The sequence below is a fragment of the Lissotriton vulgaris genome, chromosome 2_2 (genome assembly GCF_964263255.1).
Source record: "Lissotriton vulgaris chromosome 2_2, aLisVul1.2, whole genome shotgun sequence".
Taxonomy (NCBI): Eukaryota; Metazoa; Chordata; class Amphibia; order Caudata; family Salamandridae; genus Lissotriton; species Lissotriton vulgaris.
Window position 1 is genome coordinate 93,931,436 of NC_141688.1, and position 24,300 is coordinate 93,955,735.

Here is a 24,300-nt window from a genome sequence, read left to right on the forward strand (position 1 = left end):
AGAGGGAGCTACACCTATGCAGGTTGATAAAAAGGAGGTAATGGGCGCCCATCTGCCTCCAGAAAGGCCAGTCAGGCACCCTCTGGGCCGCTGGCTGCATCGAACAACACAAAAACTGTCCAAATCGCCACCCAGGCTGCCTAATAAAGCAGCTCACAGCTGGAACTGGACACCGGCCCCTCGGGCATTGCCCGCAGTCCTGCCAAGTATCACGTATCAGGTGTGACGCCAACGCATTGGCACACCACACTGCTTTTCGCACCTCAGACCTGTCCTAACCTGCAGTCAGGGCCCCATGCTGGGACAGGACAGGCCCAGGAACTAAATTAATAATGTCAATGCCGCCCGCCGGCAATTTTATTTCAGAGTAAGTCAGATATTAATTTAATAATCTGCTACTGAAATTCAATATGTTTAATAAGAGACTAGCGAGGAGGACTCCAGCACAGCATAGCGCTTTGTAAATGGGTACACTAAAGTTGTCTGTTTGTGCTGTAAATGCAGGCCATCTTCGAGTTTTGTCTGCACTAATAAATCATCAAAACTGCTAGTTTAGTTAAAGGGTTTATTATCCTTACTTGACAGTAGTACTACAAGCAGCAGCCTTTATTTTCCCAGCACTGTAAGACTTGCTTAGTCAGAGTTAAGGCAGAAGATTCATATCCCCGCTGGAGAGCTGTCCGAGTTTTGTCTCATGGCTGTTTTCACTCAATATTAAGTACAGCAGAGAGTTTATATGCATACTGCAAAGAAAGTCTACCAGCATATTGTATTGTAATGAACTGTATTATATGTAGATAGCTCAGTGGGTTGCTGCTTTTGTCACAGAGAACCTTTAGATTTTTGTGGTTCAGCCACACCTGAAGCTGAGGTTGGGGTGGAGGGTGCTGATTATTTAAAAAAAAAATTAGCTTTAAAAGCACCTGCTACTGAGTTCGACTTTCTTATTGCTCAAATCAGTGTCTTTCGTAAATCCACTGAATCTATGAAAATGTCAGTCACACATAAGCAATCTGAAACATTAGCATCTATCCTCAAATGAATGTAATTTCTGACATTTATATGATTCCCTCGTCTTTACTGCTTGATTTTGCTAGCGAGAAAGTGTCACTCATAGTCGTTGAAATGTCACTCATAATTACACTGAAATTATGAAAATGTCACTTATAGCAATCTGAAACCTTTGCAGCTATGGTTCACAGTGACCGCGTTACCAATCCGACGCTGCGGTTGCGTAAGGTACAGAGCCTCTGACGATTTATTGGCTGACCGACGCCAAGCCTCAGGTAAGCAGTCGACCAGACATACGTGCGAGCCACAGTACTGGTAGGTAACGGTCACCGAGTCCTCGATGGTGGATGGAAGCTACTTTGCAGCACAGTCTGTCTCGAGCGCCGCAACCGAGAACCACCCGGCCTCTACTTGGATGTGTGCGCGTCACTTCCTGCGGTTCTTTCCTCTCTTGAGAGCCTTCACATCCTCGGTCTGTGACTGCCCACCGTGTTTCTTCGTTGTGCGGGTACGGGGCTAGGTCTCCCGCTCTCACCTACCTACACGGCTGCAGTTCCCTACTCCAACCGCCGCCTCGGGCCTGCACTGAGAGCGCGGTAAGTGAGACGTCCGTTCAAGCACAGTCCTCGCCCCTCCCATCCAGTACCTTGTACACTTGTGAGTAAACGATGTGGACTAACAACCTGGACTGCCGACTTCGAGTCTCGGCGTAACATCCTGTAATTCTGGGCAAATCGCATAATCTCCCCATGCCTCCTTCTGGAATGTGAATGGCGCTCATGTAAAGCGCTATAAAAAATTGCAAAAAAAAGCAACTATTGGCAGAGTTTTCGGCGTATGTGATACTGATGGACTCGGTTCATCGTGCGTGGTGCACTTGCATGTCTGGCACAGTAACGGGTCGGTGGCCAACCAGCGTTTGGGGAGAGCCTTCTTTAAATCTAGAGAGACGGCCATTCTAATGTACTGCCATGCTTTTTGCTGATTTTATCATGCTCAGTGAAGTGACCACGGAGCAGAGTCCCCTAGCCAGAGTGGTCGGAAGTTTTTAGGCACTGAGTATCGAGATCCTAATGCACTAATGATTGGAAAACAGCGGATATAAGAATAAGATAATGGTATGGTCCGTACTCCGTATGGATGTAATTTCAAGGTTTCTTCGTTAAAGTGCTCTCGTTATTCGTTGTCGTACATCACTTAACGATGCAAAATATCACCGTATAGTCGCATACTGTCGTCTGGCCTGGTCAATACATTGTTTTGACCATTGACTGACAAGGGGCAATTGTAAGAAAACGCTTTAGCTCTTAAACCTTGCCTCTTTCCCCCCCTTTTTTAATACACCCTCTAATAAGTAGCATTGCATGGTCTGTAAGATGATATCTCTGCAGGGTCCCTCACTGGTTTAGTGATCAATATCAACAATATTTCCCTCATAAAAAGAGCAAACGATCTTGCTTCTTCACTGCCTTCCATAAGCTAGGTTACCATGGTGCTGGCAATCGTTTGGACATATCTATAAGTTTACCGTCACTTCTTAGCATTTTACCTATTTGCGTTTCTGTTACCACATTCATAATTCCTGCTTTAGCAAATGGGGCGTCTAATATTTCCTTTTTTTCTTCTGTCAATTTTTGTATTGTTGCTTAGTTGATGTAATCAATTATTATTATTGTTTCCACTTGTGCGGAGTCAACCCATCGCTTCGTAACATTGCAAAACCACAAACTCAAATACAATATCCCTCCAAAGATCAAGTGCTACCTTGGCTGGTGTGAAATTGATGTCCAATATACCTTTTATACTTGGACCCTCAACTTTAAGCATCACTCTTCCAACTAATTAAACTGAGTGCCTGTCCAAATTGTTGTAAGGTCGTTCTTAATCTCCACCCCATAGGGACTCATTTCTTAACTCAAGGACTTGTATGCCACGGTTGCCTGCTCTAATCCGGTTCAGCCAGTGTCTTTTCCATACCTAAAGCCCCCTTGGAGTGAACCCATCTGTATATTAGTTTCGGTTCAGTTTGCTGCTTTGTATCCTTAACTCGCACTGGTCACCAACATACCGTGTGCCGCTGCCTCACTCAGCCACAGGTTTCTCTGGGATTCTTTCTCTAACCACCTCAATTCACGCTTGATTTCACACCCTGTCTATCTAGAGACAGATCTCCACACTCCATATGCTGTGTTGCATTAATGTCTGGGCACGTTCTTGCCAGTGAACTAGACCTGCCAGTGTCTGCTATGTCTCCCTTGTGGCTAAATTAACTATTAGCGCCGGCCTTCGTTATTCTGCATCTAGTGAATGTATTCCAGGGACTTTTTTTTTCTCTGACTCTGCATTGACTCAGGGTTGTCCTCCTTAATTCTGCATCTAGTACATGTATTCTAGTAACTTGTTCTTTGTTTGTTGACTCTTCGCACTGACTCATGACACTGACACATGTGAAAGCAGGCATGAGAGAGGAAGTGCAGTATCTCTTGACCAAATGCCGTCCATACCTTTGTTCTAAGTTTCCCAGGGTTTGTACAATGTTTCCCAGGGTTTGTACAAATTTTATGGTATGTTATTTGGTTCTTGTTAAAGCGCAACGACTCTTCTCCGAAGGGATATCTTGGCGATGTGACCGGCAGGTAGGGTAAGAGGCAGCTCATTAGAACAACTGGAGCATGCATGGATGAACACAGGGAGCCTGTTAAGTGTCAAGATAGGAGAATGTCACGCCTCCAAATTTTGACATTCGAATATGCAGATGACATAGAAGTTGATTTTTCGATCTTAGATTCCGGCCAGGGTGGAATAGAGTGAGTCAGTCCTGTAGATATTGTGGAACTAAGCCTGACCAAGATTGGTAGCTCAGGCAGAGCAAGCAATTGGAACAGTGTTCTCTTTCTAATAGGGAGCCAAGAAAGGGCTCTGAGCGTGGGGGCTGACTGTGACCGGGGAGGCAAGTTGTTGACCAGGCAGGTAGCAGTGTTTTGAACCACCTGCATTTTGGAGAAAAAGGGATTCACTTGATGCGAGGATTATGGCATTGCATTGGGCTTTTTCAGGTTAGGTGTGACTTGTGCTGCTTTCCATAACCGTGGAATAGTGTCTAGGGTCAGAGACTGGTTACACATTGATGTGATAGCAGGCGCAGGAAGAGAGGATAGGGTAGCAATGATATCAGTAGCGGCTCCTCTGCTAGTGCGAAGGAGCGTTGCCTCACTGCTCTTAGAGCATTGAAAAAGGGAAAAATAAAACGATAACGTTATTATGATTTTATTTTTTGCTACTGTGGTGCTGGGTGAGGGCGGGGCTGGTGGCTCAAGGAGGAGTGGTTTGGGCACACTTAAGTGTGCATGACTGCTTGGCTGGCTGTTTTGGCTGACCAAACAGTCATGCAAACTTTGCATGTTCCCCATCAGTATGTAATGTACAGCCTTGTAGGGAATATGCGCAGGCTCCCTGTCCCCATCTGAGCGCCGGTCTTTGGTGCTCAGGCCAATCACAGTGCTGCATTGCAGCGTTGTGATTGGCTAAGTCAAGTCAAGTCAGAAAATTTATATAGCGCGCTACATACCCGGAGGGTCTCAAGGCGCTTGAAGAGGGGTGGGGAATTATTGGTCAAATATCCACGTTTTAAGTTGCTTTCTGAATGCTAGGTGGTTCTGAGTAAGGCGAAGGTGAGTGGGAAGTGAGTTCCAGGTTTTAGCTGCCAGGTAGGAAAAGGATCTGCCTCCCATGGTGGTTTTGTTGATGCGAGGTACAGTGGCCAGGGCTTGGTTGGATGATCGTAGTTGGCGTGAGGGGGTGTAGAAGGACAGTCGTGTGTTGAGGCATTCTGGTCCGATTTCGTAGAGTGCTTTGTGTGCGTGGGTTAGGAGCCGGAAAGTGATCCTCTTATTGACGGGGAGCCAGTGGAGATTTTTCAGGTGACCAGAGATGTGTTCTTTGCGCGGGATGTCTAATATGAGCCTGGCTGAAGCGTTCTGGATTCGTTGGAGTTTTTTCTGGAGTTTGGCGGAAGTACCGGCGTAGAGGGTGTTTCCGTAGTCCAGTCGGCTCGTGACCAGAGCGTGGGTGACCGTTTTCCTAGTTTCGGTGGGGATCCAACGAAATGTTTTTTTGAGCATGCGAAGAATGTTGAAGCAGGATGAAGAGACGGCGTTGACTTGTCTATTCATTGAAAGTGAGGAATCCAGGATGACGCCCAAGTTCCGTGCGTGGTCCGTCGGGATGGGTGCTTTTCCAAGGGCTTCTGGCCACCAAGAGTCGTCCCAGGCAGAGGGGGAGGTGCCTAAGATAAGGACTTCTGTTTTGTCTGAGTTCAGTTTCATACGGCTGTGTTTTATCCATTCGGCAACTTCTTTCGTTCCTTCGTGAAGGTTAGTTTTGGCGGTGCTAGGGTCGTTGGTGAGTAAAAGGATTAGTTGAGTGTCATCCGCGTAGGAGATGATGTTGAGGTTGTGTTGGCGTGCGATGGCCGCGAGGGGGCTCATGTATACGTTGAAGAGGGTGGGACTGAGTGAGGATCCTTGGGGTACGCCGCAGATGACTTCAGTGGCCTCTGATATGAAAGGTGGAAGGCGGACTCTCTGGGTTCTTCCGGTGAGGAACGAGGTGATCCATTCCAATGCTTTTCCTTGTATTCCGATGTTTTTGAGGCGCTGTAGAAGGGTGCTGTGGCAGACTGTGTCGAAGGCTGCGGAGAGGTCAAGGAGGATGAGGGCGACTGTGTCTCCATTGTCCAGGAGGGTTCGAATGTCGTCTGTTGCTGCGATGAGGGCGGTTTCAGTGCTGTGTTTGGCTCGGAAGCCGGATTGTGAGGAGTCGAGGGATTTGTTTGTTTCAAGGAAGGCGGCGAGCTGGTTGTTGACCGCTTTCTCGATGACTTTGGCCGGGAATGGAAGGAGCGAGATGGGGCGGTAGTTTTTGAGTTCGGAGGGGTCAGCTGTGGGTTTCTTCAGGAGGGCGCTGAGTTCGGCATGTTTCCAGCTTTCCGGGAAGGTGGCGGAGTTGAGGGAGCAGTTGATGACATCTCGGAAGTGTGGTGCTATGATGGAGTCTGCTTTGTTGAAGATGTGGTGAGGGCATGGGTCAGTTGGGGATCCTGAGTGGATGGAGTTCATCAGGCGGATGGTGTCCTCAGTGGAGATTGGGTTCCAGTCGTTGAGGGTGTTCAAGGGAGGTGGGGGTCCTGCAGGGGGTTGGGTGGGTTGGTCTACGGGTTGGTTGTCGAAGCTGTTGTGGATGTCTGCGATTTTGTTGTGGAAGAATGAGGCTAGGGAGTCGCAGAGGGCTTGGGAGGGGGTGATGTCGTTGGAGTTGGCCGTGGGATTGGTAAATTCCTTGACGATATTGAATAGTTCTTTGCTGTTGTGGGCGTTGTTATCTAGTCGGTCCTTGAAAGCGGCTTTCTTGGCTTTTCGGATCAGTTGGTGGTGTGAGCGGGTGGCGTTTTTGAAGGCTACCTTGGAGCTGGTGGTTGGATCTTTTTTCCAGGCCTTCTCAAGGGAGCGGCAGAGTTTATTGGATTTCTTAAGATCATCCAGACTAGTCAGGAAGAAGAGCTAATCGGAGACGGAGGAGAGGCCGGCAGTGGAAAAGATAAGTGCGTTTTGAAAAATATTTTTCATGCACACCCTCTTTGACTGAATAAAATTAATTTTTTAATGCACGGTCATACCCAGGGGTGTCCAACACTGGCAAAATGGTTGGAGAAACGGAGCAAGTTGTCGTAAAGACTCAACAATATTCTAGCAGCAGCTCATTCAACAACTTTGGTAAACAGCCAGAGTTTCAGCTGTTTCCTAACTTGAATCAAGGATGATTGAAAGCGCACGTAAGAGGTAGTGAGTGCCACCAATTTCCTGCACATATGGAAAAAGCCATACCCCCACCCCACTTCGCCCCCCCCCCCCCCCAAACACCCTCCATATCTTGCTTTGTTAGACCGAGGAATGATGATAAAGCATAAGGAGTTGGATCTAAGGGTCCTACTTGGCTTGTATGAGGAGTAACGATCCTGTAAGTACTTTGGGCCAGTCCGATGAAGGGCCTTGTGGATCATACACATAGCCTTATAAAACAATCCTTTTTCTCACTGGGAGCCAATGAAGACTCTGCAATGATTGAGATACAGAAATAAACGTTGGGATTTTGAGCAGCAGTCTCGCCCCTGCGTTTTGCAAAATCTGCAATTTCTTTACCGCTCATTTCTGGGCTCCTAAATACAGAGCATTGAAGTATTCCAGCTTAGCGAAAATAAGAGCTGTATTCTGAGGTCATGGGGCATAAAAGAAAAAAATAATTTCAGAATCTTCTACACAAAAAAGCCAGAAGAGTTAAGAGTTTATTTGCTCTTAGAAAGATAATTCTGTGTCGAAAATGACTCCCAGATTTCGAACTTTCTGGACTGGAGCTGGTAGTGTAGCCAGGCTCGACAGCCACTGAGTCATTCCAAAACATGGTCTCCTTTCCAAAAAGCAGCACCTCTGTTTTATCTGTATTCAATTTCAGACAATTATTCTGGCACTTGGTACATGCAATTACAAAAGTTTCTTGCCTCCTTCTTTACGTCTGATGAGATAGACCACTATCTGCGTGTCATATGTAGAGAGAACACAGCAAAACCATAGCTTTGAATGAGTCTGATAAGGGGACTAACATAAATATCAAACTACGTGGGGCTTATGGAAGACCCCTGGGGAACACCACAAAGAGGGAAAACAGTGACAAACTCGCACTCCACCGTTGCTGCCTGTTACTCAGGAATGAGCTTCGCAAGGTCAGAGCCGAATGTCTGAAGCCTAGCAGATGGAGATGTTTTATAAGGAGTGAGTGGTGAAATGTGTCGAAAGCAGCAGAAAGATCCAATAAATCAGCGCCGCCTTTCCGCCCTTATTGATTGCCTTTCTTAGTTCCTCAGAAGCTGCTACCAAGGCAGATTCAGTGCGATGATTTGGTCTAAAACTATTTCGTGAAGGATCGAGCAGCCGGTTAGCATCCAAAAAAGCTAGCATCTTCTCATTCAAAGATTTCTTGAGAATTTTGGCCGGGAAAGGTAGGCGGGATATAGGCCTGTATTTCTCCATGTTCGTTGGGTCCAAGGAACGTTTCTTTATCAGTGGCAGAATAGATTCCTTTTTCCATATGTTCGGAAATTGCCCTGTAATCAATATTTCATTCAACAGTTCCATAAGTGGGCTGGCAACAACATAGGCAACTTGCTTAAGAACCTGTGGTGGACTGGGATCTGATGGAACCCCAGATTTAATAAGGGTGATGGAACTGATTTATTTTTTCCTTCGTAAAAGGAGAAAAACGCCCAAATTGTGGGTACAATGAATGTCTGTTGATACTCTGTGAGTCAGGTTCCTGAATGTAAGTTGGGACATCACCTCCATTTATTGTATTTGAGGAAGGTGAGACATTTTGATAAATAGAGTTGACTTTAGACTGGAAAAATGTTGCCAGTTTGTTGCAGAATACTTCATCTGGACTAAAAGAACAATCATTGTTCCATTTTGACAAGGAATTTGACTGTTTTAGAAAGTTCTCTGCTTCAGTTTTTTTACTCAGCTTATGCTTTGTCCGTTATGCTTCCTCTCTTCTGTACTACTGGATTTAAACTGTCATAAACGCATAGGGCCCGTGTACCTAAAGAGCAAGGTCAAAAAGCAAGGAAGCACCCCTTTTCTAGGCTGCAGTATCGCTTGCAACACATTAGGATCCCAAGCACTCCCTTGAGAGTACACTTAATTTCTGACCTGCAGCTCTATCGGCTTGTCCATTACCTCCTCGTCAGCCCTCCCAGTCCCAGTCCTAACTACATGAGCTTAGCTCCTCCCACCAGAAACTCCCAATCAACTTAAAACCCATTCCTTCCCTCCAGGCCAAACCCCCATACCCTGAGGCATATAACCCTGTGACCTGCCAATCAACAACCTGTTTGTTTTTTCTGCGGAATCACTTTCGGGCAGACTTAGTCGTGAGGGGGTGCTGGAATTGGCCCCCTATCGGGTAAGTGTGAAACGGGATGTTAAGCGCCTGTTTTTAACCCCCATTGTGCCTGTTTTTCCTTGTGGGCATATGCTTTGAGTCCCTGCTGTAGTGGGACCATGGGGTTGTGGAGTCCGGACGGCCTGGTGTGGGGTGGTGACTCCCTGCTGCGGCCACCCCTCTTCCGGGTTCGTTCCCTGCTCTAGCGGGAACACCCGGGGAGGGAGGGGAGGTGTGTGGGACGCGGCAGGCTTTACGGCGTGCGGAGGGCGTGGCGGTTTGGCTTCTCAAACTATTTTGCTGTCTCGGTGCTTGTTTCATTTCGAGCCCGTGTTTCCCCCTTTTTTACTTTCCTGCAATCCCTGGTGGAGTCTGGGGTTGAGGGGGGGGGGGGGCGTTTACTAAAGTGTTGGCACCCTTGGTGGGTTTGTTGCCTGCTCGGGGTACACAGGTTTTCCCTTACTTGGACGATTGGCTGATTTCTTCCTCTTTTTTCCTTCAGACTCAGACACATTCCCGGGAGGTTTGCAGTCTCCTTCAACGGTTCGGGTGGATTCTGAACTTGGAGAAGTCCCATCTTCGCCACACTCAGGAGCTGTTGTTCATTGGGGGGGGGGGTGGGGTGTTCAACACCAGGTTGGGAAAGGTCTTCCTGTCGGAACCCTGCAGACTGACTCCTGTGCACGAACTGAGGAAGGTGTTGGGGGCTCGGTCTTCCACGGCTCGCCAGTGGTTGCGTGTTCAGGGGCTGATGTCAGCTACTGTGATGATTGTTCCTTGGGCCCGTTTACACTTATACCCCCTGGTGAATCATCTTCTGGGGCATTGGGATCCGGCCTCTCTGAATTACGAGCTGTTGATTCCGGGGAGTGTGTCCATCGCCCAGGAGTTGTCCTGGTGGCTGGTGGATCGGTACCTCTTACAGGGCTCACCCTTTGTGTCCCAGATGAGGTTGGTCCTGACAACAGATGCCAGCGAACTGGGTTGGGGTGCGGTCTTGGGTCAGGAGTTGGTGCAGGGTCTTTGGTCTGTTCCGGAGGCGGAAATGTCCTCGAATTGGAGGGAATTGAAGGCAGTTTAGTTGGCGTTGACTAATTTTCTGCATTGGGTCCTTCAGAGGGATGTGATGGTTCGGTTGGACAACACGGTGGTACTGTGTTATATCAACCGCCAAGGGAGCGCAAAGGTGGCTTCCCTCCATTTGTTGGCTCAACGTACCGGCCTGTGGGCGGAGTCGCACTTGTTGTCTCTGAGGGCTTTACATCTGCCAGGGATTTTGAAATCGGAGGTGGATCGCCTGAGCAGGGTGTTTCCCTCCCTATCGGACATGTGCATGTCTCAGGAAGTGTTTGGTTGCCTGATGGCCCGGTTCGGGGTCCAGGTAGTGGACCTGTTTGCAGGCCCGGGGAACGCCTTGAGGGAGACGTTTTCAGGGGTGTGGAATTTATTAAAATATATACTTGTCCATGGGGCAAGTTGCTTCATAAATCTACTTGTCCTGTAACAAAATCCACCTGTCCCTTTGGTGCCATGTGGTTAGGCGACAAATTATAGCCGCAATCTTATTATATAAGAGCTCTTATATAGCCTCTTTGATTATGCCAGGGCTCATACCATAGTAGTTTTTGAATACTGGCAATTCCTTTATGTTGCCACGTTTCTGCAGATCTACATACTGGGACTGAAGGTAGTGGCAAGCAATAGTTCCACGGTTGGAATGCCCTTTCAGTCTGTGCAAATCTACTAACTTGCATGTTTTAAGGGTTGCTCTTCTCTAATCTTTTCCCATAGTGAGAAATGTTGGAAATTTACTCCTGACAATGGCAGGCGTAACCCTTCTTCCAAAGTTGGAAAAAAAAGTGGTTGATGGGAAAATGACCTTGCAAACACTCGGGTTTTCGCATGAGCAAATCTACACCTGCATATTTGCTCATGATAAACTGCAGTTCACAAATATTTTCCATGAGAACATTTCTTGCCCTACTTCTATAAATTCTTGTAAATTCACGAAAGCCATACAGCTTCCCCTAATTTGGTCTGGCGTTAACCACAACCTTTTATGTTTGTTAGAATTCTCTCTCCCTCTCTCTGTATCGGCTGGCTTCACTGTGAGTGATGGCATTAAGCTCTTTCACAAGGAGTACCGGTATATTGGCACACAGTCGTTTGAGGTGTGGCGCCACGGCCAGGGCGACTGACGCTGGACGCTGGGGATCACGGTTCGATCCCTGGCTCTGGCGGCTGGGGTCTGCCCAGCACCATGCGACTCTGGGCAATAGCTCGCTTAATCTTCCCAACAGCGCCTTGAGACCCCTTCGGGGGTGATTTGTGCGCTATACAAGTACTGGATTTACATTTACATTTAATGTGGCAGTGTGTGCTTTTTTTTAGACCAATTGTTTTTGCTTTTGCCAATGTTTGCTATAATGGTGAGGGCCCGGCATCTCTAAGTAGGCTTTACAAAAACCATGCCAAAGCAAGTCATGTATTGGCAAAACTAAAAAGCTGATCACTAATTTCAGACCTACTGGCTTTGTCAATGCTTGTTTATTTTTATGTTTCTCATAATTTATTGAAACTGGTTACACTGATTTTCTAACATGAATATTTTTGCGAAATACTAGCATGCAGCAACACATTTTACTAAATGATGCTGCAAAGAAACGGTACCTGAAATGTGACAGTAGTTTAGAAAAATGTTTTTTTTTCCTACTTTCATTTTTTTAGGAACATTTTATATTGAAAGCAAAGAGTCATTAATCTTGCTCTCAAGCTTCTGCAGATATTTGCATCTAATCAGAAAGCATTCTGGGAGCATTATACTTAGCCTCATATTGCTAAACTTTGAAACCGTGAGTACACATTTTTAGGTCGAGCTATTTATAGCTCTGAACTATTGTAGGTGAAACAAACTTTTGAACAAGGGCGGATTACGTCCAGTTCATGTGGTGCACTCTGGGGAGACACGTGTGCACAAAGCCATCAGCCTCGCACCCATTTGCTCCCCGAGCCAGGCATCTGAAGCTTCCCCAGCGCGCGCTCGGCCTCACTTCTCCTCACACCCCATCAGCCATAAACACCATCTGCCTCGTATCAGACTTCAGAGGAATCCGTCTCACAACGGCCCCTGCCCATGCCTCTCCCCCACTACAGAGCGCGTCTCACGGACGTGCTTTCACTTTCACGGCCGCGAGGCCGTGTCTCTTTCATGGCCAATGCTTGTTTTTGTACTATCGCGTTTGCCTTCAACAGTGGGTGATGCGCTTTTCATTTCTCTGCCGGTAAAGTCCGCTCTTTTCTCATTGTCACTTTTGATGTGCAAGACACCTTCAGGTTCAAGAACGGCAGCCGCGCATTTCTTTTCTAATGCACAGCTGCCGAAACCAATTAACACAAACTTGCCATTGGCACCGGCAACTTGCAGCCTCTCATCCCTGTCCTGCCCCCGGGTGCTGCGCTTTAGCTTTAAAAACTGTGGCGCTTTAATTAACACAAATCCCACTCACCGCCCGGGTAAGTTGAATTAACCTTCTCACTGCTGGAGTGTTAATTAACATTCAAAGGTGACGTCGGTCCCCTGGAGGAGTCTCTCCTATGTGATGCACATGTGTGGTGTTTCCGAGGGTAACTCATTTACTGCCCCCTCCACCAGCAGAAGAAAGCGGACAGGGAGCTGAGGGCTTTTACTACCCTGGAAGTCCTGCCAGCAGCCTGGAACATCGGAGCCCAGCTGCCAGCCTGGGCATGTTTTCTCCGTAGGCTACAGAGTGCCATGGACTTTACATTATGTCTACTTGGTTTCTTCAAATGTTTAAATCGGACTTTGTATACTTATTTGCATACATAGATGTATACACATTTAAAGCAATGCTCCTACCAGCTGTTGCCCGTCTATCTGCCCCAGCCCCTCCCTCCTGCTCTCCTTTGTAGTCAGCTTACCCCGAGCACCTACCTCTGTTGTCTGTGCCCCCTCCCGCTTACACCAACCCCTTACTCCTTGTTGTCTCCCAACCCCTCGCTTGCAATAAACAAGAGTATGCTAGCTGCGTCAGTGATTCTTCCCCCTCACCCCCCGCCCTTGCTGCCCCCCGCCTTTCCTTCATCTTGGCTCCAGACCCAATGCCCGGCCCAAAGCAATAAAGTAAGAAAGCACTATGGCGCGTCATACACTGACACCATTGGTGCTTTTTTTCCAGGCATGCTGCACAACAGCCGCTCTGCTGTACATCTTAGCTAAAACACATTGAGAAAGCCAATAGTTCTCTCATAGGCGATACCCATTGGCTTTGCAACAGTTAACAGGTGGGGATGGTAGTGGTCATTTTATAATGGTGAAAGACTGATGCTAGCCCCGTTCACTTCTGCACAATCAGTGATTTCTTACATCTACATTACAACCGCATTGCAAACAGACGGACAATGAATCCATGTATTAAAGTTGCCGCACTTTGTGGCAACCACTGCTTACCTACCCCAGAGATAAGCCACCCACCACCTTTCAGTTGTTGCAGGGTCGCCACTGTAGCAACAGCGCGCTGCGGCCCCACGGGGGAGGGCTAATCCCCACAGCCAGGGGCACGCCTCCACACTTGCGGGCTTGTACAGCCACCCTGGTGCCCCATGGTTTAGTGATCTTGTAAAATGATGACATAGCACTGCAAACAATCCTCCTAATTTATTCTTTCAAGGCACGCGCTTGATGCCATGTTTGTTTGCCGCATTGTTGCATTTCTCTTGCCCACAGGTTAGCCTTGATTTTATTACACAAGGCGAGTCACATGTGGATGTGTTTCAAAAACCTTCAGGTTGCAGATTTTTAGGAAGTAAATACACCCATGCAGCTAGCTACATATGGTCAGACACGATTCACCCACACTATAATACAATCTCCATCAGATTAGCACGGTGACGTTTTAGCTGTTTTAACAGCGTTACATAGCACAATAAAAAAAAATGGGTGAATTCTAACATCCCTACTTTGTTCTGCTTGTTTTGTAACTTCCCATGGTGACACCCTTGGCCCCTGTTACGTGTGTTGTTGCTCGGTAGGCTTTAATTACAGCTTCCGAGCACTATTTTTTCAAATACAGTTGTCCTGCCTGCTGTTGCAGGTAGGACACACACTTTACTAACACTTTTGTATACTGTAACCACTGTCAGTAGTGCGATCAGAACTTGCAATTACTTAGAGCGCTCACCCTAATAATAAAGGCTTTCAATTAATGAACCATAAATACAAGTTTGAACTGCATTAACATAGGCACACAAATAATAACTTTACTTCAGGCAGTGCCCTTCACTGGCCCTTAATGTGCTACTGCAAACTGGCAGCCAAAGGGTTTGTGCTGCAGGGGGTTGGGCCTACTTGTCCCAAGGACAAAATACACATTAAAACTAGTTGCCCTTGACCCCAAACAATATGTCCTGGGCGTCGGGCTATAGGAATTCCACATCCCTGCGTTTTGTTCTCTGGTTCGGTCTGCCGCGGTTTGGAGGGTGGATGCCCTGTCCTTCCGGTGGGAGGGGGGCCTGAGGTGTGCCTTTCCCCTTCTTGCTCTGCTGCCGCATGTTCTGCTGAAGGTCAAACTGGATCGGGCTTCGGAGATCCTGGTGGCTTCGGAGATCCTGGTGGCTTCGGAGATCCTGGTGGCTCCGGAGATCCTGGTGGCTCCGGATTGGTCCAGGCGGCCTTGGTTCCCTCTGTTATTGAAGTTGACAGTGGGCCTTGCTGGAGGTGTCCGGTGGTCCCTTGTCGTTTCCCCCTGTGTCTCTGGAGTGTCTGGTGGGTTGACTAGAAGGATGAACCTTGTGGCGTTGGGATGTTCTCTTTCAATGGCGGAGTTTATTCAGCGGTCCAGGCGCCCTTTGACTCTCCAGTCCTATGCCAGGAATTGGGTTTCTTTTCAGTCTTGGTGTACGGCACGAGGGTGGTATGCGTTGGAGGTGGATCCGGTGCATGTCTTGGAGTTTTTGAAGGACGGGGTTGACTTGGGTATGGCTGTGTCCTCCCTGAGGGCTCAGTGGGCTGCTGTTCAGGCCTTTTGGGGTTCGGTCTGTGACCCATTGGGTTCCCTGGTGTCCCGTTTGTTGAGGAGTTGCTTCCTTCAGAAGCCTGTCATTCGGTCCTTTGCTCCTAGTTGGGATCTGACTCTGGTTTTGGGGGCTTTACAGGGGGCTCCCTTTGAGCCTCTGCAGGAGGTGTCTTTGAGGTTTCTGACTATCAAGGTGCTGTTCCTTGTGGCTTTTACGGCGGCTCGACGGATTGGGGAGTTGGGCTCCTTGCTTTGTTCGGCCCCTTTTTTACGTTTTTTCCTGATGTATGTGTAAATGTATGTAAATGTATTTGAGCTTATATAGCGCACAGCTACCCACAAAGGGTTTCCCGGCGCTTGCTTAGGGAACCCGTCCTGGTATTCCCCTGTGAGATAACCCCGGCAGGGTATCCACAAGGTGAAAGCCAGGCATCCCGCCGAGAGGGGCCGTTGTGGAGATTAAGCAAGCTATTGCCCAGAGTCGCAGAGTGTGAACCCGTGAGTCGAGAAGGCACCAGAGCGAGAATTATCGAGTCCGTGGAATTTTTGAGCCCAAGACCCGCCGAGGCGGGGAATTGAACCCTGGTCCAGGGCCGATCTCAGCTTCCGGGTCTGCCGCCTCTAACCCCTGAGCCACACTTCTCCACATGATCAGGTGGTACTGCGGCCTGATCCTTTCTTTGTTCCCAAGATCCCTTCCTCTTTTCACTGCTCTGCGGATCTGGTTTTGCCTGTTTTCTGTCCTGGTTCTCTTTCGGAGGTTGAGGTGCGGCTGCACTGTTTGGACGTTCGAAGGGCTCTGGAGATTTATTTGATGCGTACTGAGCCGTTTCGTAAGGTAGAATCCCTTTTTGTGACCTTTAGACTGGCTGGTCAAGGTCTGAAGCCTTCTGGGGTTACCCTCAGTCGTTGGCTGCGATGTGCTGTGGGTGCAGCATATGAGGCCTGTGGTGTGTTGGCTCCTGGATCTGTTCAGGGGAGATTGACTCAGAGGGTGGTGGCTTCCTGGGCTTGTTTTCAGGGGGCTTCCATGGCTGAGATCTGCAGGGCTGCTACCTGGAGTTCTCCACACACCTTTATGTCCCATTCTCGTTTGGTGGTTGGGGGAACTGATTCTGCTTGGTTTGGGGATGCTGTGTTGCTTTCTGCTCCGGTGGTGTGCTTTAATAAAGTCTGTTTTTGCTACTGAGTGGGCTATGCTTTGGTATCTGCTCATGTAGTTCGGACTGCGACGGGGAAGGCTGACTAGGAGGTAGTGACAGGTTACTCACCGGTAATATTCATTACTCCGAGTGGTAGCCCTCCCCGTCCCTGTCCAGGTTCCCATCCCTTCCTCCCTGTTCGGCTTCTTGTGCTTGTTAAAAACGTGCGCCTAACATCCCGTTTCACACTTACCTGATAGGAGCCCAATTCCAGCACCTCCTCACGATGAAGTCTGCCCAGAAGTGATTCCGCAAAAAAAAAAACAGGTTGTTGATTGGCAGGTCACAGGGTTATATGCCTCAGGGTATGGGTGTGGCCTGGAGGGAAGGAATGGGTTTTAAGTTGCTTGGGAGTTTCTGGTGGGAGGAGCTATGCTGAAGTAGTTAGGACTGGTACGGGGAGGGCTATGACTCGGAGTAATGAATATTACCAGTGAGTAACCAGTCATTAACGGCCCCCTAATCTGGACTAATATACTCTAGTCCGCACCTGTATCTTCAATACAACGTCACAGATAGGAACTATTAGGTGTTCAAGGCAAATTGGTCTTTCCTGGCAGCTGGAGGTGAGCAGTAGGTGTACATGAAGTTACAAGTTTTCTTTTTGTGTTGTAGTTTTCGTTCAACTATCGAGAATACCACAATTACTGTTGCAGTTTGTAATGTTTTCTGCATGTTGCTTCACAAGTCGAAATTGGGACCTTAACATGCCTTTTACGTTGTTTCAGGGGGAAAAAGATCGGCTAATTTCAACCAGTTTTTATTAAGTTGGGAGGCAAGCATAGTTTTTCAGTTAGCATGAAAGAAAATGGCACATCAATTTTCAGAGCCGCTATGTATTCATGTGGCGTCCTGCATTCATGCAATTCTTTTTCTTTTCATTTGTGTATGTAAAGCTCTCGATACCCACTTGTCTAACTAGCGCTATATAAAACTTTATAAATAAATAAATAAAAATGCAACACTTGGTTAGCTGTGTCAGAATGCCCAATTTAGCCATCTAATTTGGAGTTTATGAAAGGCGGTGGCCAGTAGTCCATGGAGAACAGGTTTGCTTTAATAATTAACAATGAATTATGTACTGCGTTTCAGGTTGAAGGAAAGCATATATAATTATGAGAATATATGCGACGGCCCATTTTTTGCCGTCTTAAACCTTGGATAAAGAACGTCTTTCACAGTGTTTTCATTTACTCTTCCGACACAGCAGATGCCTTTACATGGCGCAGTTAAACCTGCCTGCTCCTTATGTCATCGGATTATATTGGCAGAACTGGTGCCTATTCAATGTTTCACCACTATTTATGGATAAAATAAAGAGCACTGGTGATCTTTTTCCCATTGACATTTCCAGATTATAAATCTGCAGCAGTGCAATTATGCAAGAGTGGTGAAGTGCATAAACTCGAATCACCCTGCATAAAAAGTACAAAAATGCATTTCTATTAGCTCTCACTGTTCCTTTATTGTGTTAAAAAAAAAAACTTAAAAAACACTCTGAACTCGTCTGTCACTTCTAGTTACACAACCTTCTGGCTCCTGGAGCTGCCAATTAAAATACTGGAAAAAGAAATCAACTTCCAACTCCTGGAACCTAACCACCTACTGGATTCCCATCAACCAGTGTTCCACCCTTGTTCCATCCTAGACAATCTGTCTGCAGCCCAAGACACCGACTGCAACTCAGAATATCTTGGTCGACCAGCTTCTACTCTTGCTCATCTCAATTAGACAACATGCATCTATGTGTCTCACCTTTAATTTTCCGTGTTCGTCGCACATTTCACTTTACATGACCACCTCTGGCTTTCGATGCCAAAGCGCACCCAGTTTAAGGTATCCCAATTGATCTACTGGGCCTAATGCAAATTAAGCCCCTTTACCTTCCTTCTTGATTCCTCTGTTCCATCTGCTTGGCTACCTAAAGTTTACTGGGGTTGCCATGGTGGCAGATCATTTTCACTCTATTGCTGTTGCGAGTGGAGTTGGGAGGGAGGGGGTGGAGCTTATGATGATTGACATGACACAGGTGGTCTGGTTCAGCTTGGTTTTAGGGTGAAGTCCGCATGTCAGGATGGACGGGTGCCTTGCTGTGTGCAGCCCAATCTGCTCACTTGAATCCTAAGGAGCGTTGCCAGTGCCTGACCAAGCCAATCCTCAACCTGCTCTCATGCTTTTTATTCAGCAAGCGAGCAGCGTTTAGGTTCCTCCATCACGCCTCTGACAAGAGGCATCAAGTTAGATGATGGGAGTGTTCACTCTTCTCTACCACTAGTCGACCTGGTTATTGCGAGTCACTAACTACTGGAAATTGTACTTTAACTTACTTTGAGAAGCAAGGCTTCCAAAGATGTTGTGACCTACAGATGGGAGATACCCCTGAACTTGACGTTTGGGCAGGCCGCAGGGCTGCGTGCCAAGAGTCAATGTGCCCCCGCGACGACTTTGCAGCCTGTGTGGGAATTTAGGGAAGACTGGTCCTGCTGCTGCTGGGTGTTCTTTCTTCAGAGACGGACCAGAGGCTATATAGCCCGGACAGTCTGAGTCTGGTAAGGGCAGACTAGGCCTGGTGCTGATGGTTGCTCTGCCCAGGCCAGTAGGAACAGACATGCGCGGGCAGCTTCCAAAGCACAGCAGACTTCCAAGGTAAGAGAACAGAGCTATTGGCAAATTTACATGTTCAAAAACGGTATCACACAACAGGTTTTTATTTCACTTTTTTACGATTTGGGCGAGAGTATACATAAGATGATTCCCTGCCTTTGCACCGGAGGTTTTGTTTCAATGGAATTGTATAGATTTTTTTAGATAAGGGCACTGCCTGTATAAAAGGAAATGATTGAAGAAATTGCAGCCTCTCACTCAAAGCAAATAGCAGCGTGGTACGGCATTGCACATTTTGCAATGGAATTAAATTACTTGTGGCAGAACATTGCTTAAAGTTAACTAAGCGATGTATACGGGCTCCTTGTCTTAATTAAAGCACTTAGGGCCAGATGTAGGTAAATCACATTTACCGATTTTGAAATACCGAATATTACCGAATTTTACCAATTCGGTATTTCAAAATCGGTAAATGGGATGTAGGTACCAACATCTGGATTTTTTACCGATTCCTTAAAAATTCGGTATTTACCAATTCGGTAAATACCGAATCGGTATTTGCTATTGAATCCTATGGGCCTTGAAGCCCATAGGATTCAATTCAAATACCGATTCGGTATTTACCGAATCGGTAAATACCGAATTTGTCAAGGGTGCAGGGGGTGTCACTTTGACACCCTCTAGCACCCCCAAAACGGGCATGTGTGCAATGTGGCACACAGACATGCCCTAAGGGCACGTCTGTCTGTCACATGGCACATGTGTACATGCACAGATGTGCATGTTCACAGGAGTCGGTATTTTACCATGGATTTGTATTCCATGGTAAAATACCGATTCTGAAAGCCATGTGCCAATCGAAAATTGGCTACCCACATTTCAATCTTGCATTTTCGGTAAAATTACCGAAAATGCAACAGTTAAGGGCCCCTACATGTCAATGGCCATTTACCGGTCGGTAACAGCCGAATTCGGCCGTTACCGATCGGTAAATGGCTATTTTCGGCCACCTACATCTGGCCCTTAGATTCAAGTTCTACAGTATAATCATCTGTAAAATAAGTTTGCTCGAGAATATGGTGTTCGTGATAACTTCAGCCTGCTAAAACTTTAGAAATTTCAGGTTACATTGTTTAAAATGTATTATTTTTTAGTGAATTTCATTTTACATTATTTTGATTTACATGATGGTATGTTACATTATGTTCATTATATTTGGTCATGTAATATTGTTTCAAACGTTCGTTTCATGTTATTTTATACGATTTCTATTACACTCGTTACTAGCTGAATAATCTCGAGGCATATTATCTAAATTGTCAGTTGCTTAAGAAATGTTTCCAAAGCTTTACACACTAGCTTCTCGGCACTTCTGATTAAGGTAACAATTAGTAGCATGAAAGAATGCTATAATGAGAAGGTATGGGTCACTCCTGTAGCTTATTCCTAATGATAGTCGCCCCCTTCATGTTTATGCTATGATGTCACGTTTTTTGCTTTTTTTTATATTTCTTTTTATTAACACAAACATCAGCAATAGCATACAGTACAGAGGGTCAATCACAGCAGCTGGACATACATTGTGGGATACAGGCGATACTACACTTAGTTACATTGGAACTTCACGGAGAGGGGGAATCTTCCGGTACAGCAATCCTGGGGGTTGTACAAATTTCTCCCCTGTAACTGTTCCTAGGCCCCACACCAATGGCCGCTTCTGAGGGCGTCCCCTAGCCAGGTACGTGGGTTTTTCCCTAAATATAGACCAATCTAGATCGCTTTCCCACCCCTTCACGGAAGGGGGCTGCTCTGCTCCCCACAACGGGGCAATATTTCGCTTGGCAATCGTATAGCATAGAGTGACCCATTGTGTCTGCGAAGTGCTTAAGTCCGTGGGCTCCCATATGTTAAGCAAACACCTCCTTGCCTCGGGAGACAGGGAAACTCCAAGTACTTCATGTATGATGTTATGTATGATACTCCAATAGGTGGTTACCTGCTCACAATCCCAGATAATATGCATGAAGGTACCGACTAGACCACATTGCCTTTTACATAGACCCGCGTCTGAAAGCTCCATGTGTACCATTCTAGGTCCCGTAAGGTAAATTCTATGTAAAACCTTAATTTGCAACAGTCTGAGGCGAGCTGGAATTTCAACCTCCCTAGGTGAGGATACAGTTGTCTGCCAGTCTTCCTCATCCAGCTCTAAGCTGTCCTGCACCCACTTATCTTGTAAGGCTTGAAGGGAGTCAGACCTGTGATTGATCAGTTTTCTGTATATTAAAGAAATTGTTTTATCAGGAAGGTGCCCATCTAGTATTCTATCCTCCAGAGGGGAAGCCTCTGAGGGTTCTGTCTCACCAGGCAGGGCCGAGCGTAGAGAATGCCAAATTTGTCCATACCGAAAGTACTCTGAGTATGCGAGTTTATATTCTTTCTGCAGTTCCTCGAACAATTTGATCTTTCCTTTCCCCCAGATATCTCCAACTGTGAAGATGCCAATGAGTCCCCACTTGTCAAAGACCTTCGTTTTCCATAAATTACCAAGCTGTTCAGAATCCCATAATGGGGTTGCCATAGTCCATCTATTTTTCCAGCCTAAGGAGCCCGTGGCCACATGCCAAATATGCGTAGAGTGTTTAGTGGGACCCGATAACAGTATCTTGCTCGGGCGAGAATATAAGGCTCTGTTGTAATTGTTGCCCGGAAGAAGCCATTTATCCATGGCATAGCCCGGGTCATCAACTGGGCCATCGGTGCAGTGGTTAATCGCTGCCAGGTGGGCCGCCCAATAATACTTTTTGATATCCGGGAGAGAGATGCCTTCGTCATACCAAAAGAGGGTCAGTTTATGTAGTGCAATACGCGGCCTACCCTCCCACAACAAGTTCCGCTGTAGGCTTTCAATTTCACGGAAGTAACTTGACGGGACTACATCCAAGGTATTTTGCAGGGCGTAAAGAAAACTTGGGAGAGCCATCATTTTAAAGAGGGCAGCTCTACTCTGCAGCAAAAGAGGAAGCCTCTTCCAGTTGGAAACGTCACTCCGAAGCCGCCTAAGAGGGGGAAGAAGATTTTGAGAATATCTGACGGAGGATTCTAGGGACATGAAAATTCCAAGGTATTTAAACCCCTCAGCACTTACCCGTATGGGACAGTTTCTAGGCGGTACTGGGGGGTCACCTTTTAATACAAACAGGACCGACTTCTTCCAGTTAATGGAAAGTCTGGAGTTCCTCCCAAAGGATGCCAGGACATCAAAACCACTATAAGTGATTTGTGGGGACAGGCCAAGTAAAGCAAAATATCATCAGCATATAGAGAAATGCCGTCCTCCCAAGCATGAGACCACCGCAGACCCCTAATCGAAGGGTCCCAACGCAACCAAGCCGCAAGGAGCTCCATAGCCAGAGAGAAAAGAAGGGGGGGACAGCGGACAACCCTGTCGGGTACCCCGCCCCAACACGAAGGAGGTCGAGACTCTATTGTTTACTACAACTTGGGCGAGCCGCTCAGAGTGTAGCAGAAATATCCAACCAATAAATCCAGGGCCAAACCCAAACTTAGCCAAAACCGCCCATAAATAAAGCCATCCAATTGTGTCAAATGCCATTGTTGCGTCAAGTGACGCAATTATAGCTGGTTCCTGCAATGTCTGAGCCCTGGCCAGGACACCGTGAAGTCTACGTAGATTTAATGCCGTATTTCTATGGGGCATAAAGCCCGACTGGTCAGGGTGTATTAGATAAGTAATGACCTTAATTAACCTATTTGCCAGAAGTTTGGCCAGAATCTTGGGCTCAGCATTAAGCAAAGAGATGGGTCTGTACGAGGCGCAATCGGTTTTAATCTTTCCCTCCTTGTATATAACGACTATCGACGCCACCCTCTGGTCTCTGGGAGTGATCCTTTCTCTCTGGATTCCAAATACATTTCCTTCAGGTAAGGCGCAACACGATCTGGCTTAAGTTTATACAATTCTCTAAGGAGTCCGTTGGGGCCTAATGCCTTGCCGGAGTTTAAGGAGCGGATAGCTAAGGCAATCTCGTCTGATGTCAGCTCGCTATCCATAAACTTGGTGTCTTGAAGGAAAGGTGCGGAAGTTGTATGTCTCGAAGCATCAAACAAGAGTCAGCTTCCGAGCAAGATGAGACTGAAGTGTAGACTTTTTAGAAGTATTTAGCGAATGCATTTACAATGTCTTGTGGATCAGTGAGTGTTTCCCCTACCTCTGTCGGAAGCTCAGGAACCAATCTGGAGGCCCACTCCTTCTTGTCCAACCAAGCAATAAGCTTACCTGCCTTATCTCCCAAATCATAAAGCCTACCCTGTTGCTCCCTACCAAGTGCTTTGGCCCTGTCAGTGACCAGAGCCTTATATGCATGCTGTTTTAAGCGCAGCTGGCGGAGCTTATCCGGGGTCACATCCCGTTCCAAGTCTCACTCCAACTCCCGTATTTCAGTTTCCAACGTCACCACTTCCCTCTGCTTTTCCTTCTTGGAACCCGCTATCTGCGATAGGGCTTGACCTCTAATGACCGTTTTAAAGGCCTGATGAGGAAACCGAAGACACATTAGTGACAATGTATTCTTCCAACTTGGCAATAAGGTCCTTTCTAACCTTGGGATTGCGTAGATACCATGGGTTTATCGGGGCCACTTGTCCCGCCGAGCCATGGCCCACAATTACATGGATCCACAGTGGTGAGTGGTCCGAGATGCCTCTTGCCAAGTGGACGACCTCAGCAACACATGAAACTTGAGCAGCTGGGACCAAACAGTAGTCTAGTTGTGAGAGACTATCATACACACCAGAGTGAAAAGTAAACTGCTTCCGATCAGGATGAAATAGTCTCCAGCAGTCAACAAGACCCATTGCCTCCATAAAGTCCGGTAGCCATAGCAGCGACCAACCCAATTTTCTAGGGGGGTGCCTATCCATCATCCCAGAGACAACGGCATTAAAGTCTCCACCCATGAGTAACAGACCCTCGGGAAGTGAGAGCAAGACTGATCCCAAATCCGCCAAGGTCGTGCCCTGTAGTCCAGGGGGGACATAAATGGAAAGGAAGGTTACGCAATGACCTTCCCAAGAGCCCGTGATTCCAATATACCTGCCCCTCCCGTCTTCCCAGGTTGAGGCTACTGCCAGCGGAAACGCTTAGCGGACCAGAATTCCAACCCCTCTAGAGCCAGAAGTAAACCCCGAATGTGCAATCAATTTATATCCCATTCTATGCAGAGCATTACATGAGTTACCAATTAAATGAGTCTCCTGAAGCAAAACCACATCTGGTGCCTGTCGTTTGAGAAATTGAAGAACAACACTCCGCTTGATCTTATCCACTAACCCGTTTACATTCCAACTCAATACTTTTATTTCTCTACCACTCATCGCCTACCCAAAACTGCATGCTTACCCCCACAAGTCTACTATCAAGCCAATATACAGTGCTGATG

General features: G+C 47.1%; 1 protein-coding gene across 1 annotated transcript in view; it reads left to right on the top strand.

Annotated features, from left to right (window-relative positions):
• The first annotated feature begins 1,316 nt into the window (after positions 1–1,316).
• Positions 1,317–24,300, top strand: part of GTF2A2 (general transcription factor IIA subunit 2) — a 106,803-nt gene continuing 83,819 nt past the window's right edge. The window contains exon 1 of the mRNA XM_086959359.1: positions 1,317–1,607. The gene's annotated coding sequence lies outside the window, so the exon portion shown is untranslated. The remainder of the gene's footprint in view (positions 1,608–24,300) is intronic.